Source organism: Channa argus, chromosome 12, assembly GCF_033026475.1.
Source record: "Channa argus isolate prfri chromosome 12, Channa argus male v1.0, whole genome shotgun sequence".
Classification (NCBI taxonomy): Eukaryota; Metazoa; Chordata; class Actinopteri; order Anabantiformes; family Channidae; genus Channa; species Channa argus.
In genome coordinates this window covers 9,899,555-9,917,136 of record NC_090208.1, presented here as the reverse complement: position 1 = coordinate 9,917,136, position 17,582 = coordinate 9,899,555, and the positions used below count along the sequence as shown (strand labels likewise).

At 46.5% G+C, this 17,582-nt stretch overlaps 1 protein-coding gene and 18 non-coding genes across 19 annotated transcripts in view; 1 reads left to right on the top strand and 18 right to left on the bottom strand.

Annotated features, from left to right (window-relative positions):
* LOC137136866 (GRB2-associated-binding protein 1-like) overlaps positions 1 to 17,582 on the top strand; it is a 240,163-nt gene that overhangs the window by 106,173 nt on the left and 116,408 nt on the right. The gene's annotated exons all lie outside the window — the stretch shown is intronic.
* Positions 335 to 408, bottom strand: trnan-guu (transfer RNA asparagine (anticodon GUU)). The gene has a single exon. It is a non-coding gene; the product is annotated as a tRNA-Asn (tRNA).
* On the bottom strand, positions 2,488 to 2,561 carry trnan-guu (transfer RNA asparagine (anticodon GUU)). The gene has a single exon. It is a non-coding gene; the product is annotated as a tRNA-Asn (tRNA).
* Positions 2,830 to 2,903, bottom strand: trnan-guu (transfer RNA asparagine (anticodon GUU)). Its single transcript has one exon. It is a non-coding gene; the product is annotated as a tRNA-Asn (tRNA).
* On the bottom strand, positions 3,737 to 3,810 carry trnan-guu (transfer RNA asparagine (anticodon GUU)). The gene has a single exon. It is a non-coding gene; the product is annotated as a tRNA-Asn (tRNA).
* On the bottom strand, positions 4,947 to 5,020 carry trnan-guu (transfer RNA asparagine (anticodon GUU)). Its single transcript has one exon. It is a non-coding gene; the product is annotated as a tRNA-Asn (tRNA).
* On the bottom strand, positions 5,436 to 5,509 carry trnan-guu (transfer RNA asparagine (anticodon GUU)). The gene has a single exon. It is a non-coding gene; the product is annotated as a tRNA-Asn (tRNA).
* trnak-uuu (transfer RNA lysine (anticodon UUU)) lies at positions 5,613 to 5,686 on the bottom strand. Its single transcript has one exon. It is a non-coding gene; the product is annotated as a tRNA-Lys (tRNA).
* On the bottom strand, positions 6,005 to 6,078 carry trnan-guu (transfer RNA asparagine (anticodon GUU)). Its single transcript has one exon. It is a non-coding gene; the product is annotated as a tRNA-Asn (tRNA).
* On the bottom strand, positions 7,501 to 7,574 carry trnan-guu (transfer RNA asparagine (anticodon GUU)). The gene has a single exon. It is a non-coding gene; the product is annotated as a tRNA-Asn (tRNA).
* Positions 7,969 to 8,042, bottom strand: trnan-guu (transfer RNA asparagine (anticodon GUU)). The gene has a single exon. It is a non-coding gene; the product is annotated as a tRNA-Asn (tRNA).
* On the bottom strand, positions 10,122 to 10,195 carry trnan-guu (transfer RNA asparagine (anticodon GUU)). Its single transcript has one exon. It is a non-coding gene; the product is annotated as a tRNA-Asn (tRNA).
* Positions 10,598 to 10,671, bottom strand: trnan-guu (transfer RNA asparagine (anticodon GUU)). Its single transcript has one exon. It is a non-coding gene; the product is annotated as a tRNA-Asn (tRNA).
* trnan-guu (transfer RNA asparagine (anticodon GUU)) lies at positions 11,087 to 11,160 on the bottom strand. Its single transcript has one exon. It is a non-coding gene; the product is annotated as a tRNA-Asn (tRNA).
* trnak-uuu (transfer RNA lysine (anticodon UUU)) lies at positions 11,948 to 12,021 on the bottom strand. Its single transcript has one exon. It is a non-coding gene; the product is annotated as a tRNA-Lys (tRNA).
* trnan-guu (transfer RNA asparagine (anticodon GUU)) lies at positions 13,524 to 13,597 on the bottom strand. Its single transcript has one exon. It is a non-coding gene; the product is annotated as a tRNA-Asn (tRNA).
* trnan-guu (transfer RNA asparagine (anticodon GUU)) lies at positions 14,254 to 14,327 on the bottom strand. The gene has a single exon. It is a non-coding gene; the product is annotated as a tRNA-Asn (tRNA).
* On the bottom strand, positions 14,861 to 14,934 carry trnan-guu (transfer RNA asparagine (anticodon GUU)). Its single transcript has one exon. It is a non-coding gene; the product is annotated as a tRNA-Asn (tRNA).
* trnan-guu (transfer RNA asparagine (anticodon GUU)) lies at positions 17,016 to 17,089 on the bottom strand. Its single transcript has one exon. It is a non-coding gene; the product is annotated as a tRNA-Asn (tRNA).

The following is a 17,582-nucleotide window of genomic DNA, read 5'->3' as shown; positions in this document are numbered from 1 at the left end:
TAAAATAATGTCAAGCATAGCTAGGGTTACGTTTAAGCCACCACATCCCTGGGTGGGCTTTAACCTCCAACCTTGCACCATAGACACAGGTTTAGGGGGCGTGGCTACAAGTGTAGAATTCCAACCCCTAAAAAATAAAAAAATGTCAAGCATAGCTGGGGTTGCCTTGAAGTCACCACGTCCCTGGGTGGGCTTGAAACACCAACCTTTCGGTTAACAGCCAACTGCACCACAGAGACAGCTGTATTAAGAGTTGTAGGGGGCGGGGCTACAAGTGTATAACTCAAACTCCCTATAAAATAAAACTACTTCTAGGATAACCTTGAAGCCACCACGTCCCTGGGTGGGCTTGAACCACCAACCTTTCGGTTAACAGCCGAACGCGCTAACCGATTGCGCCACAGAGACATCTGTGTTGCTAGTTTTAGGGGGCGTGGCTACAAGTGTATAATTCCAACCCCTACAAAATAAAAAAATGTCAAGCATAGCTAGGGTTACCTTGAAACCACCACGTCCCTGGGAGGCCTTGAACCACCAACCTTTCGGTTAACAGCCGAACGCGCTAACCCATTGCGCCACAGAGACGTCTGTATTGCTAGTTTAAGGGGGCATGGCCAACCCCTACAAAATAAAACAATATCAAGGATTGCTAGAGTTACCTTGAAGCCATCACGTCCCTGGGTGGGCTTGAACCACCAACCTTTCGGTTGACAGCCGACTGCACCACAGAGACAGCTGTATTGGTAGTTTAGGGGGCGTGGCTACAAGTGTATAACTCAAACCCCCTATAAAAAAAAACTACTTCTAGGATAACTAGGAATACCTTGCAGCCACCACGCCCCTGGGTGGGCTTGAACCACCAACCTTTCGGTTAACAGCCAAACACGCTAACCAATTGCGCCACAGAGACATCTGTATTGCTAGTTTTAGGGGGCGTGGCTAAAAGTGTATGATTCCAACCCCTACAAAATAAAACAATGTCAAGCATAGCTAGGGTTACCTTGAAGCCACCACGTCCCTGGGTGGGCTTGAACCACCAACCTTTCGGCTAACAGCCAAATGCGCTAACCGATTGCGCCACAGAGACATCTGTATTGCTAGTTTTAGGGGGCGTGGCTAAAAGTGTATGATTCCAACCCCTACAAAATAAAATAATGTCAAGCATAGCTAGGGTTACGTTTAAGCCACCACATCCCTGGGTGGGCTATAACCACCAACCTTGCACCATAGACACAGGTTTAGGGGGCGTGGCTACAAGTGTAGAATTCCAACCCCTAAAAAATAAAAAAATGTCAAGCATAGCTGGGGTTACCTTGAAGTCACCACGTCCCTGGGTGGTCTTGAAACACCAACCTTTCGGTTAACAGCCTACTGCACCTCCGAGACAGCTGTATTGGTAGTTGTAGGGGGCGTGGCTACAAGTGTATAACTCAAACCCTCTACAAAATAAAACAATATCAAGGATAGCTAGAGTTACCTTGAAGCCATCACGTCCCTGGGTGGGCTTGAACCACCAATCTTTCGGTTGACAGCCGACTGCACGACAGAGACAGCTGTATTGGTAGTTGTAGGGGGCGTGGCTACAAGTGTATAACTCAAACCCCCTATAAAATAAAACTACTTCTAGGATAACTAGTAATACCTTGCAGCCACCACGCCCCTGGGTGGGCTTCAACAACCAACCTTTCGTTTATTCCAACCCTTACAAAATAAAACAATATCAAGGATAGCTAGAGTTACCTTGAAGCCAGCACTTCCCTGGGTGGGCTTGAACCACCAACCTTTCGGTTAACAGCCGAACGCGCTACCCGATTGCGCCACAGAGACGTCTGTATTGCTAGTTTAAGGGGGCATGGCCAACCTTGCACCATAGAGACAGTTTTAGGCGGCATGGCTACAAGTGTATAATTCCAACCCCTACAAAATAAAGCAATATCAAGGATAGCTAGAGTTACCTTGAAGCCACCACGTTCCTGGGTGGGCTTGAACCACCAACCTTTCGGTTAACAGCCTACTGGACCTCCGAGACAGCTGTATTGGTAGTTGTAGGGGGCGTGGCTACAAGTGTATAACTCAAACCCTCTATAAAATAAAACTACTTCTAGTATAACTAGGGTTACATTGAAGCCAACACGTCCCTGGGTGGGCTTGAACCACCAACCTTTCGGTTAACAGCCGAACGCGCTAACCTATTGCTCCACAGAGACATCTGTATTGCTAGTTTTAGGGGGCGTGGCTACAAGTGTATAAATCTAACCTGTTCAAAATAAATCTACTTCTAAAATAATTATGGTTATCTTGAAGACACTACGTCCCTGGGTGGGCTTGAACCACCAACCTTTCGGTTAACAGCCGAACACGCTAACCTATTGCTCCACAGAGACATCTGTATTGCTAGTTTTAGGGGGCGTGGCTACAAGTGTATAAATCTAACCTGTTCAAAATAAAACTACTTCTAAAATAATTATGGTTATCTTGAAGACACTACGTCCCTGGGTGGGCTTGAACCACCAACCTTTCGGTTAACAGCCGAACGCTCTAACCGATTGCGCCACAGAGACATCTGTAGTGCTAGGTTTAGGGGGCGTGGCTAAAAGTGTATGATTCCAACCCCTACAAAATAAAATAATGTCAAGCATAGCTAGGGTTACGTTTAAGCCACCACATCCCTGGGTGGGCTTTAACCACCAACCTTTCGGTTGACAGCCGACTGCACCACAGAGACAGCTGGATTGGTAGTTGTAGGAGGTGTGGCTACAAGTGTATAACTCAAACCCCCTATAAAAAAAAACTACTTCTAGGATAACTAGGGATACCTTGCAACCACCACGCCCCTGGGTGGGATTGAACCACCAACCTTTCGGTTAACAGCCGAACGCGCTAACCTATTGCGCCACAGAGACATCTGTATTGCTAGTTTAAGGGGGCGTGGCCAACCTTGCACCATAGAGACAGTTTTAGGCGGCATGGCTACAAGTGTATAATTCCATCCCCTACAAAATAAAACAATGTCAAGCATAGCTAGCGTTACCTTGAGGCCACCACGTCCCTGGGTGGGCTTTAACCTCCAACCTTGCACCATAGAGACAGCTTTAGGGGGCGTGGCTACAAGTGTAGAATTCCAACGCCTACAAAGTAAAACAATGTCAAGCGTGGCTACAAGTGTATAAATCTAACCCGTTCAAAATAAAACTACTTCTAAAATAACTAGAGTTATCTTGAAGCCACCACGTCCCTGGGTGGGCTTGAACCACCAACCTTTCGGTTAACAGCCTACTGCACCTCCGAGACAGTTGTATTGGTAGTTGTAGGGGGCGTGGCTACAAGTGTATAAATCTAACCTGTTCAAAATAAAACTACTTCTAAAATAACTAGGGTTATCTTGAAGCCACTACGTCCCTGGGTGGGCTTGAACCACCAACCTTTCGGTTAACAGCCGATTGCACCACAGAGACAGCTGTATTGGTAGTTGTAGGGGGCGTGGCTACAAGTGTATAACTCAAACCCCCTATAAAATAAAACTACTTGTAGAATAACTAGGGTTACCTTGAAGCCACCACGTCCCTGGGTGGGCTTGAACCACCAACCTTTCGGTTAACAGCCAAACGCACTAACCTATTGCGCCACAGAGACATCTGTATTGCTAGTTTTAGGGGGCGTGGCTACAAGTGTATAATTCCAACAATTACAAAATAAAACAATGTCAAGCATAGATAGGGTTACCTCGAGGCCACCACATCCCTAGGTGGGCTTGAACCACCAACCTTTCGGTTAACAGCCGAACACGCTAACCGATTGCGCCACAGAGACATCTGTGTTGCTAGTTTTAGGGGGCGTGGCTACAAGTGTATAATTCCAACCCCTACAAAATAAAAAAATGTCAAGCATAGCTAGGGTTACCTTGAAACCACCACTTCCCTGGGAGGGCTTGAATCACCAACCTTTCGGTTAACAGCCGAACGCGCTAACCCATTGCGCCACAGAGACGTCTGTATTGCTAGTTTAAGGGGGCATGGCCAACCTTGCACCATAGAGACAGTTTTAGGCGGCATGGCTAGAAGTGTATAATTCCAACCCCTACAAAATAAAGCAATATCAAGGATACCTAGAGTTACCTTGAAGCCACCACGTTCCTGGGTGGGCTTGAACCACCAACCTTTCGGTTAACAGCCTACTGCACCTCCGAGACAGCTGTATTGGTAGTTGTAGGGGGCGTGGCTACAAGTGTATAACTCAAACCCTCTATAAAATAAAACTACTTCTAGTATAACTAGGGTTACATTGAAGCCAACACGTCCCTGGGTGGGCTTGAACCACCAACCTTTCGGTTAACAGCCGAACGCACTAACCTATTGCTCCACAGAGACATCTGTATTGCTAGTTTTAGGGGGCGTGGCTACAAGTGTATAGATCTAACCTGTTCAAAATAAAACTACTTCTAAAATAATTATGGTTATCTTGAAGACACTACGTCCCTGGGTGGGCTTGAACCACCAACCTTTCAGTTAACAGCCGAACGCTCTAACCGATTGCGCCACAGAGACATCTGTATTGCTAGGTTTAGGGGGCGTGGCTAAAAGTGTATGATTCCAACCCGTACAAAATAAAATAATGTCAAGCATAGCTAGGGTTACGTTTAAGCCACCACATCCCTGGGTGGGCTTTAACCACCAACCTTGCACCATAGAGACAGGTTTAGGGGGCGTGGCTACAATTGTATAATTCCAACCCCTACAAAATAAAACAATATCAAGGATAGCTAGAGTTACCTTGAAGCCATCACGTCCCTGGGTGGGGTTGAACCACCAACCTTTCGGTTGACAGCCGACTGCACCACAGAGACAGCTGTATTGGTAGTTGTAGGGGGCGTGGCTACAAATGTATAACTCAAACACCCTATAAAAAAAACTACTTCTAGGATAACTAGGGATACCTTGCAGCCACCACACCCCTGGGTGGGCTTGAACCACCAACCTTTCGGTTAACAGCCGAACGCGCTAACCGATTGCGCCACAGAGACATCTGTATTGCTAGTTTTAGGGGGCGTGGCTAAAAGTGTATGATTCCAACCCCTACAAAATAAAATAATGTCAAGCATAGCTAGGGTTACGTTTAAGCCACCACATCCCTGGGTGGGCTTTAACCACCAACCTTGCACCATAGACACAGGTTTAGGGGGCGTGGCTACAAGTGTATAATTCCAACCCCTACAAAACAAAACAATGTCAAGCATAGCTAGGGTTACCTTGAAGCCACCACGTCCCTGGGTGGGCTTGAACCACCAACCTTTCGGTTAACAGACGAACGCACTAACCGATTGCGCCTCAGAGACATCTGTATTGATAGTTTTAGGGAACGTGGCAACAAGTGTATAATTCCAACCCCTACAAAATAAAACAATGTCAAGCATAGCTAGGGTTACCTTGAAGCCACCACGTCCCTGGGTGGGCTTGAACCACCAACCTTTCGGTTAACAGCCAAATGCGCTAACCGATTGCGCCACAGAGACATCTGTATTGCTAGTTTTAGGGGGTGTGGCTAAAAGTGTATGATTCCAACCCCTACAAAATAAAATAATGTCAAGCATAGCTAGGGTTACGTTTAAGCCACCACGTCCCTGGGTGGGCTTGAACCACCAACCTTTCGGTTAAAAGCCGAACCCGCTAACCGATTGCGCCACAGAGACATCTGTGTTGCTAGTTTAAGGGGGCGTGGCCAACCTTGCACCATTGAGACAGTTTTAGGGGGCATGGCTACAAGTGTATAATTCCAACCCCTACAAAATAAAACAATGTAAAGGATAGCTAGGGTTACCTTGAAAACACAACTTCCCTGGGTGGACTTGAACAACCAACCCTTCGGTTTACAGCCGAATGCGTAAACCGATTGCGCCACAGAGACATCAGTATTGCTAGATTTTGGGGGCGTGGCTAAAAGTGTTTAATTCCAACCCCTACAAAATAAAAAAATATCAAGGATAGCTAGAGTTACCTTGAAGCCAGCACGTCACTGGGTGGGCTTGAACCACCAACCTTTCGGTTAACAGCCGAATGCGCTAACCGATTGCGCCACAGAGACATCTGTATTGCTAGTTTTAGGGGGCGTGGCTAAAAGTGTTTCATTCCAGCCCCTACAAAATACAACAATATCAAGGATAGCTAGAGTTACCTTGAAGCCAGCACGTCCCTGGGTGGGCTTGAACCACCAACCTTTCGGTTAACAAGGTTAACGCCACAGAGACGTCTGTATTGCTAACTTAAGGAGGCATGGCCAACCTTGCACCATAGAGACAGTTTTAGGCGGCATGGCTACAAGTGTATAATTCCAACCCCTACAAAATAAAGCAATATCAAGGATAGCTAGAGTTACCTTGAAGCCACCACGTTCCTGGGTGGGCTTGAACCACCAACCTTTCGGTTAACAGCCTACTGCACCTCCGAGACAGCTGTATTGGTAGTTGTAGGGGGCGTGGCTACAAGTGTATAACTCAAACCCTCTACAAAATAAAACAATATCAAGGATAGCTAGAGTTACCTTGAAGCCATCACGTCCCTGGGTGGGCTTGAACCACCAATCTTTCGGTTGACAGCCGACTGCACGACAGAGACATCTGTATTGCTAGTTTTAGGGGGCGTGGCTACAAGTATATAAATCTAACCTGTTCAAAATAAAACTACTTCTAAAGTAATTATGGTTATCTTGAAGACACTACGTCCCTGGGTGGGCTTGAACCACCAACCTTTCTGTTAACAGCCGAACGCTCTAACCGATTGCGCCACAGAGACATCTGTATTGCTAGGTTTAGGGGACGTGGCTAAAAGTGTATGATTCCAACCCCTACAAAATAAAATAATGTCAAGCATAGCTAGGGTTACGTTTAAGCCACCACATCCCTGGGTGGGCTTTAACCACCAACCTTGCACCATAGAGACAGGTTTAGGGGGCGTGGCTACAATTGTATATTTCCAACCCCTACAAAATAAAACAATATCAAGGATAGCTAGAGTTACCTTGAAGCCATCACGTCCCTGGGTGGGCTTGAACCACCAACCTTTCGGTTGACAGCCGACTGCACCACAGAGACAGCTGTATTGGTAGTTGTAGGGGGCGTGGCTACAAGTGTATAACTCAAACCCCCTATAAAAAAAAACTACTTCTAGGATAAGTAGGGATACCTTGCAGCCACCACACCCCTGGGTGGGCTTGAACCACCAACCTTTCGGTTAACAGCCGAACACGCTAACCGATTGCGCCACAGAGACATCTGTATTGCTAGTTTTAGGGGGCGTGGCTAAAAGTGTATGATTCCAACCCCTACAAAATAAAATAATGTCAAGCATAGCTAGGGTTACGTTTAAGCCACCACATCCCTGGGTGGGCTTTAACCACCAACCTTGCACCATAGACACAGGTTTAGGGGGCGTGGCTACAAGTGTATAATTCCAACCCCTACAAAATAAAACAATGTCAAGCATAGCTAGGGTTACCTTGAAGCCACCACGTCCCTGGGTGGGCTTGAACCACCAACCTTTCGGTTAACAGCCAAATGCGCTAACCGATTGCGCCACAGAGACATCCGTTTTGCCAGTTTTAGGGGGTGTGGCTAAAAGTGTATGATTCCAACCCCTACAAAATAAAATAATGTCAAGCATAGCTAGGGTTACGTTTAAGCCACCACATCCCTGGGTGGGCTTTAACCTCCAACCTTGCACCATAGACACAGGTTTAGGGGGCGTGGCTACAAGTGTAGAATTCCAACCCCTAAAAAATAAAAAAATGTCAAGCATAGCTGGGGTTGCCTTGAAGTCACCACGTCCCTGGGTGGGCTTGAAACACCAACCTTTCGGTTAACAGCCAACTGCACCACAGAGACAGCTGTATTAAGAGTTGTAGGGGGCGGGGCTACAAGTGTATAACTCAAACTCCCTATAAAATAAAACTACTTCTAGGATAACCTTGAAGCCACCACGTCCCTGGGTGGGCTTGAACCACCAACCTTTCGGTTAACAGCCGAACGCGCTAACCGATTGCGCCACAGAGACATCTGTGTTGCTAGTTTTAGGGGGCGTGGCTACAAGTGTATAATTCCAACCCCTACAAAATAAAAAAATGTCAAGCATAGCTAGGGTTACCTTGAAACCACCACGTCCCTGGGAGGCCTTGAACCACCAACCTTTCGGTTAACAGCCGAACGCGCTAACCCATTGCGCCACAGAGACGTCTGTATTGCTAGTTTAAGGGGGCATGGCCAACCCCTACAAAATAAAACAATATCAAGGATTGCTAGAGTTACCTTGAAGCCATCACGTCCCTGGGTGGGCTTGAACCACCAACCTTTCGGTTGACAGCCGACTGCACCACAGAGACAGCTGTATTGGTAGTTTAGGGGGCGTGGCTACAAGTGTATAACTCAAACCCCCTATAAAAAAAAACTACTTCTAGGATAACTAGGAATACCTTGCAGCCACCACGCCCCTGGGTGGGCTTGAACCACCAACCTTTCGGTTAACAGCCAAACACGCTAACCAATTGCGCCACAGAGACATCTGTATTGCTAGTTTTAGGGGGCGTGGCTAAAAGTGTATGATTCCAACCCCTACAAAATAAAACAATGTCAAGCATAGCTAGGGTTACCTTGAAGCCACCACGTCCCTGGGTGGGCTTGAACCACCAACCTTTCGGCTAACAGCCAAATGCGCTAACCGATTGCGCCACAGAGACATCTGTATTGCTAGTTTTAGGGGGCGTGGCTAAAAGTGTATGATTCCAACCCCTACAAAATAAAATAATGTCAAGCATAGCTAGGGTTACGTTTAAGCCACCACATCCCTGGGTGGGCTATAACCACCAACCTTGCACCATAGACACAGGTTTAGGGGGCGTGGCTACAAGTGTAGAATTCCAACCCCTAAAAAATAAAAAAATGTCAAGCATAGCTGGGGTTGCCTTGAAGTCACCACGTCCCTGGGTGGTCTTGAAACACCAACCTTTCGGTTAACAGCCTACTGCACCTCCGAGACAGCTGTATTGGTAGTTGTAGGGGGCGTGGCTACAAGTGTATAACTCAAACCCTCTACAAAATAAAACAATATCAAGGATAGCTAGAGTTACCTTGAAGCCATCACGTCCCTGGGTGGGCTTGAACCACCAATCTTTCGGTTGACAGCCGACTGCACGACAGAGACAGCTGTATTGGTAGTTGTAGGGGGCGTGGCTACAAGTGTATAACTCAAACCCCCTATAAAATAAAACTACTTCTAGGATAACTAGTAATACCTTGCAGCCACCACGCCCCTGGGTGGGCTTCAACAACCAACCTTTCGTTTATTCCAACCCTTACAAAATAAAACAATATCAAGGATAGCTAGAGTTACCTTGAAGCCAGCACTTCCCTGGGTGGGCTTGAACCACCAACCTTTCGGTTAACAGCCGAACGCGCTACCCGATTGCGCCACAGAGACGTCTGTATTGCTAGTTTAAGGGGGCATGGCCAACCTTGCACCATAGAGACAGTTTTAGGCGGCATGGCTACAAGTGTATAATTCCAACCCCTACAAAATAAAGCAATATCAAGGATAGCTAGAGGTACCTTGAAGCCACCACGTTCCTGGGTGGGCTTGAACCACCAACCTTTCGGTTAACAGCCTACTGGACCTCCGAGACAGCTGTATTGGTAGTTGTAGGGGGCGTGGCTACAAGTGTATAACTCAAACCCTCTATAAAATAAAACTACTTCTAGTATAACTAGGGTTACATTGAAGCCAACACGTCCCTGGGTGGGCTTGAACCACCAACCTTTCGGTTAACAGCCGAACGCGCTAACCTATTGCTCCACAGAGACATCTGTATTGCTAGTTTTAGGGGGCGTGGCTACAAGTGTATAAATCTAACCTGTTCAAAATAAATCTACTTCTAAAATAATTATGGTTATCTTGAAGACACTACGTCCCTGGGTGGGCTTGAACCACCAACCTTTCGGTTAACAGCCGAACACGCTAACCTATTGCTCCACAGAGACATCTGTATTGCTAGTTTTAGGGGGCGTGGCTACAAGTGTATAAATCTAACCTGTTCAAAATAAAACTACTTCTAAAATAATTATGGTTATCTTGAAGACACTACGTCCCTGGGTGGGCTTGAACCACCAACCTTTCGGTTAACAGCCGAACGCTCTAACCGATTGCGCCACAGAGACATCTGTAGTGCTAGGTTTAGGGGGCGTGGCTAAAAGTGTATGATTCCAACCCCTACAAAATAAAATAATGTCAAGCATAGCTAGGGTTACGTTTAAGCCACCACATCCCTGGGTGGGCTTTAACCACCAACCTTGCACCATAGAGACAGGTTTAGGGGGCGTGGCTACAATTGTATAATTCCAACCCCTACAAAATAAAACAATATCAAGGATAGCTAGAGTTACCTTGAAGCCATCACGTCCCTGGGTGGGGTTGAACCACCAACCTTTCGGTTGACAGCCGACTGCACCACAGAGACAGCTGTATTGGTAGTTGTAGGGGGCGTGGCTACAAGTGTATAACTCAAACACCCTATAAAAAAAACTACTTCTAGGATAACTAGGGATACCTTGCAGCCACCACACCCCTGGGTGGGCTTGAACCACCAACCTTTCGGTTAACAGCCGAACGCGCTAACCGATTGCGCCACAGAGACATCTGTATTGCTAGTTTTAGGGGGCGTGGCTAAAAGTGTATGATTCCAACCCCTACAAAATAAAATAATGTCAAGCATAGCTAGGGTTACGTTTAAGCCACCACATCCCTGGGTGGGCTTTAACCACCAACCTTGCACCATAGACACAGGTTTAGGGGGCGTGGCTACAAGTGTATAATTCCAACCCCTACAAAACAAAACAATGTCAAGCATAGCTAAGGTTACCTTGAAGCCACCACGTCCCTGGGTGGGCTTGAACCACCAACCTTTCGGTTAACAGACGAACGCACTAACCGATTGCGCCTCAGAGACATCTGTATTGATAGTTTTAGGGAACGTGGCAACAAGTGTATAATTCCAACCCCTACAAAATAAAACAATGTCAAGCATAGCTAGGGTTACCTTGAAGCCACCACGTCCCTGGGTGGGCTTGAACCACCAACCTTTCGGTTAACAGCCAAATGCGCTAACCGATTGCGCCACAGAGACATCTGTATTGCTAGTTTTAGGGGGTGTGGCTAAAAGTGTATGATTCCAACCCCTACAAAATAAAATAATGTCAAGCATAGCTAGGGTTACGTTTAAGCCACCACATCCCTGGGTGGGCTTGAAACACCAACCTTTCGGTTAACAGCCAACTGCACCACAGAGACAGCTGTATTGGTAGTTGTAGGGGGCGTGGCTACAAGTGTATAACTCAAACTCCCTATAAAATAAAACTACTTCTAGGATAGCTAGGGTTACCTTGAAGCCACCACGTCCCTGGGTGGGCTTGAACCACCAACCTTGCACCATAGAGACAGCTTTAGGGGGCGTGGCTACAAGTGTAGAATTCCAACCCCTACAAAGTAAAACAATGTCAAGCGTGGCTACAAGTGTATAAATCTAACCCGTTCAAAATAAAACTACTTCTAAAATAACTAGAGTTATCTTGAAGCCACCACATCCCTGGGTGGGCTTGAACAACCAACCTTTCGGTTAAAAGCCGAACCCGCTAACCGATTGCGCCACAGAGACATCTGCATTGCTAGTTTTAGGGGGCGTGGCAACAAGTGTATAATTCCAACCCCTACAAAATAAAACAATGTCAAGCATAGCTAGGGTTACCTTGAAGCCACCACGTCCCTGGGTGGGCTTGAACCACCAACCTTTCGGTTAACAGCCAACTGCACCACAGAGACAGCTGTATTGGTAGTTGTAGGGGGCGAGGCTACAAGTGTATAACTCAAACTCCCTATAAAATAAAACTACTCCTAGGACAACCTTGAAGCCACCACGTCCCTGGGTGGGCTTGAACCACCAACCTTTCGGTTAAAAGCCGAACCCGCTAACCGATTGCGCCACAGAGACATCTGTATTGCTAGTTTAAGGGGGCGTGGCCAACCTTGCACCATTGAGACAGTTTTAGGGGGCATGGCTACAAGTGTATAATTCCAACCCCTACAAAATAAAACAATGTAAAGGATAGCTAGGGTTACCTTGAAAACACAACTTCCCTGGGTGGACTTGAACAACCAACCCTTCGGTTTACAGCCGAATGCGTAAACCGATTGCGCCACAGAGACATCAGTATTGCTAGATTTTGGGGGCGTGGCTAAAAGTGTTTAATTCCAACCCCTACAAAATAAAAAAATATCAAGGATAGCTAGAGTTACCTTGAAGCCAGCACGTCACTGGGTGGGCTTGAACCACCAACCTTTCGGTTAACAGTCGAATGCGCTAACCGATTGCGCCACAGAGACATCTGTATTGCTAGTTTTAGGGGGCGTGGCTAAAAGTGTTTCATTCCAGCCCCTACAAAATACAACAATATCAAGGATAGCTAGAGTTACCTTGAAGCCAGCACGTCCCTGGGTGGGCTTGAACCACCAACCTTTCGGTTAACAAGGTTAACGCCACAGAGACGTCTGTATTGCTAACTTAAGGAGGCATGGCCAACCTTGCACCATAGAGACAGTTTTAGGCGGCATGGCTACAAGTGTATAATTCCAACCCCTACAAAATAAAGCAATATCAAGGATAGCTAGAGTTACCTTGAAGCCACCACGTTCCTGGGTGGGCTTGAACCACCAACCTTTCGGTTAACAGCCTACTGCACCTCCGAGACAGCTGTATTGGTAGTTGTAGGGGGCGTGGCTACAAGTGTATAACTCAAACCCTCTACAAAATAAAACAATATCAAGGATAGCTAGAGTTACCTTGAAGCCATCACGTCCCTGGGTGGGCTTGAACCACCAATCTTTCGGTTGACAGCCGACTGCACGACAGAGACATCTGTATTGATAGTTTTAGGGGGCGTGGCTACAAGTATATAAATCTAACCTCTTCAAAATAAAACTACTTCTAAAATAATTATGGTTATCTTGAAGACACTACGTCCCTGGGTGGGCTTGAACCACCAACCTTTCTGTTAACAGCCGAACGCTCTAACCGATTGCGCCACAGAGACATCTGTATTGCTAGGTTTAGGGGACGTGGCTAAAAGTGTATGATTCCAACCCCTACAAAATAAAATAATGTCAAGCATAGCTAGGGTTACGTTTAAGCCACCACATCCCTGGGTGGGCTTTAACCACCAACCTTGCACCATAGACACAGGTTTAGGGGGCGTGGCTAAAAGTGTATGATTCCAACCCCTACAAAATAAAATAATGTCAAGCATAGCTAGGGTTACGTTTAAGCCACCACATCCCTGGGTGGGCTTGAACCACCAACCTTTCGGTTGACAGCCGACTGCACCACAGAGACAGCTGTATTGGTAGCTGTAGGGGGCGTGGCTACAAGTGTATAACTCAAACCCCCTATAAAAAAAAACTACTTCTAGGATAACTAGGGATACCTTGCAACCACCACGCCCCTGGGTGGGATTGAACCACCAACCTTTCGGTTAACAGCCGAACGCGCTAACCTATTGCGCCACAGAGACATCTGTATTGCTAGTTTAAGGGGGCGTGGCCAACCTTGCACCATAGAGACAGTTTTAGGCGGCATGGCTACAAGTGTATAATTCCATCCCCTACAAAATAAATCAATGTCAAGCATAGCTAGAGTTACCTTGAAGCCACCACGTCCCTGGGTGGGCTTTAACCACCAACCTTGCACCATAGAGACAGCTTTAGGGGGCGTGGCTACAAGTGTAGAATTCCAACGCCTACAAAGTAAAACAATGTCAAGCGTGGCTACAAGTGAATAAATCTAACCCGTTCAAAATAAAACTACTTCTAAAATAACTAGAGTTATCTTGAAGCCACCACGTCCCTGGGTGGGCTTGAACCACCAACCTTTCGGTTAACAGCCTACTGCACCTCCGAGACAGTTGTATTGGTAGTTGTAGGGGGCGTGGCTACAAGTGTATAAATCTAACTTGTTCAAAATAAAACTACTTCTAAAATAACTAGGGTTATCTTGAAGCCACTACGTCCCTGGGTGGGCTTGAACCACCAACCTTTCGGTTAACAGCCGACTGCACCACAGAGACAGCTGTATTGGTAGTTGTAGGGGGCGTGGCTACAAGTGTATAACTCAAACCCCCTATAAAATAAAACTACTTGTAGGATAACTAGGGTTACCTTGAAGCCACCACGTCCCTGGGTGGGCTTGAACCACCAACCTTTCGGTTAACAGCCGAACGCGCTAACCGATTGCGCCACAGAGACATCTGTATTGCTAGTTTTAGGGGGCGTGGCTACAAGTGTATAATTCCAACAATTACAAAATAAAACAATGTCAAGCATAGCTAGGGTTTGTATGTAAAGTGTTACATTCCAACCCCTACAAAATAAAATAATGTCAAGCATAGCTAGGGTTACGTTTAAGCCACCACATCCCTGGGCGGGCTTTAACCACCAACCTTGCACCATAGAGACAGGTTTAGGGGGCGTGGCTACAATTGTATGATTCCAACCCCTACAAAATAAAACAATGTAAAGGATAGCTAGAGTTACCTTGAAGCCACCACGTCCCTGGGTGGGCTTGAAACACCAACCTTTCGGTTAACAGCCAACTGCACCACAGAGACAGCTGTATTGGTAGTTGTAGGGGGCGTGGCTACAAGTGTATAACTTAAACTCCCTATAAAATAAAACTACGCAGATTGCTAGATTTTGGGGGCGTGGCTAAAAGTGTTTAATTCCAACCCCTACAAAATAAAAAAATATCAAGGACAGCTAGAGTTACCTTGAAGCCAGCACGTCCCTGGGTGGGCTTGAACCACCAACCTTTCGGTTAACAGCCGAACGCGCTAACCGATTGCTCCACAGAGACATCTGTATTGCTAGTTTTAGGGGGCGTGGCTAAAAGTGTTTAATTCCAACCCCTACAAAATAAAAAAATATCAAGGATAGCTAGAGTTACCTTGAAGCCAGCACGTCCCTGGGTGGGCTTGAACCACCAACCTTTCGGTTAACAAGGTTAACGCCACAGAGACGTCTGTATTGCTAATTTAAGGGGGCATGGCCAATCTTGCACCATAGAGACAGTTTTAGGCGGCATGGCTACAAGTGTATAATTCCAACTCCTACAAAATAAAGCAATATCAAGGATAGCTAGAGTTACCTTGAAGCCACCACGTTCCTGGGTGGGCTTGAACCACCAACCTTTCGGTTAACAGCCTACTGCACCTCCGAGACAGCTGTATTGGTAGTTGTAGGGGGCGTGGCTACAAGTGTATAACTCAAACCCTCTACAAAATAAAACAATATCAAGGATAGCTAGAGTTACCTTGAAGCCATCACGTCCCTGGGTGGGCTTGAACCACCAATCTTTCGGTTGACAGCCGACTGCACGACAGAGACAGCTGTATTGGTAGTTGTAGGGGGCGTGGCTACAAGTGTATAACTCAAACCCCCTATAAAATAAAACTACTTCTAGGATAACTAGTAATACCTTGCAGCCACCACGCGCCTGGGTGGGCTTGAACCACCAACCTTTCGTTTATTCCAACCCTTACAAAATAAAACAATATCAAGGATAGCTAGAGTTACCTTGAAGCCACCACGTTCCTGGGTGGGCTTGAACCACCAACCTTTCGGTTAACAGCCTACTGGACCTCCGAGACAGCTGTATTGGTAGTTGTAGGGGGCGTGGCTACAAGTGTATAACTCAAACCCTCTATAAAATAAAACTACTTCTAGTATAACTAGGGTTACATTGAAGCCAACACGTCCCTGGGTGCGCTTGAACCACCAACCTTTCGGTTAACAGCCGAACGCGCTAACCTATTGCTCCACAGAGACATCTGTATTGCTAGTTTTAGGGGGCGTGGCTACAAGTGTATAAATCTAACCTGTTCAAAATAAAACTACTTCTAAAATAATTATGGTTATCTTGAAGACACTACGTCCCTGGGTGGGCTTGAACCACCAACCTTTCGGTTAACAAGGTTAACGCCACAGAGACGTCTGTATTGCTAACTTAAGGAGGCATGGCCAACCTTGCACCATAGAGACAGTTTTAGGCGGCATGGCTACAAGTGTATAATTCCAACCCCTACAAAATAAAGCAATATCAAGGATAGCTAGAGTTACCTTGAAGCCACCACGTTCCTGGGTGGGCTTGAACCACCAACCTTTCGGTTAACAGCCTACTGCACCTCCGAGACAGCTGTATTGGTAGTTGTAGGGGGCGTGGCTACAAGTGTATAACTCAAACCCTCTACAAAATAAAACAATATCAAGGATAGCTAGAGTTACCTTGAAGCCATCACGTCCCTGGGTGGGCTTGAACCACCAATCTTTCGGTTGACAGCCGACTGCACGACAGAGACATCTGTATTGCTAGTTTTAGGGGGCGTGGCTACAAGTATATAAATCTAACCTGTTCAAAATAAAACTACTTCTAAAATAATTATGGTTATCTTGAAGACACTACGTCCCTGGGTGGGCTTGAACCACCAACCTTTCTGTTAACAGCCGAACGCTCTAACCGATTGCGCCACAGAGACATCTGTATTGCTAGGTTTAGGGGACGTGGCTAAAAGTGTATGATTCCAACCCCTACAAAATAAAATAATGTCAAGCATAGCTAGGGTTACGTTTAAGCCACCACATCCCTGGGTGGGCTTTAACCACCAACCTTGCACCATAGACACAGGTTTAGGGGGCGTGGCTAAAAGTGTATGATTCCAACCCCTACAAAATAAAATAATGTCAAGCATAGCTAGGGTTACGTTTAAGCCACCACATCCCTGGGTGGGCTTGAACCACCAACCTTTCGGTTGACAGCCGACTGCACCACAGAGACAGCTGTATTGGTAGCTGTAGGGGGCGTGGCTACAAGTGTATAACTCAAACCCCCTATAAAAAAAAACTACTTCTAGGATAACTAGGGATACCTTGCAACCACCACGCCCCTGGGTGGGATTGAACCACCAACCTTTCGGTTAACAGCCGAACGCGCTAACCTATTGCGCCACAGAGACATCTGTATTGCTAGTTTAAGGGGGCGTGGCCAACCTTGCACCATAGAGACAGTTTTAGGCGGCATGGCTACAAGTGTATAATTCCATCCCCTACAAAATAAATCAATGTCAAGCATAGCTAGAGTTACCTTGAAGCCACCACGTCCCTGGGTGGGCTTTAACCACCAACCTTGCACCATAGAGACAGCTTTAGGGGGCGTGGCTACAAGTGTAGAATTCCAACGCCTACAAAGTAAAACAATGTCAAGCGTGGCTACAAGTGTATAAATCTAACCCGTTCAAAATAAAACTACTTCTAAAATAACTAGAGTTATCTTGAAGCCACCACGTCCCTGGGTGGGCTTGAACCACCAACCTTTCGGTTAACAGCCTACTGCACCTCCGAGACAGTTGTATTGGTAGTTGTAGGGGGCGTGGCTACAAGTGTATAAATCTAACTTGTTCAAAATAAAACTACTTCTAAAATAACTAGGGTTATCTTGAAGCCACTACG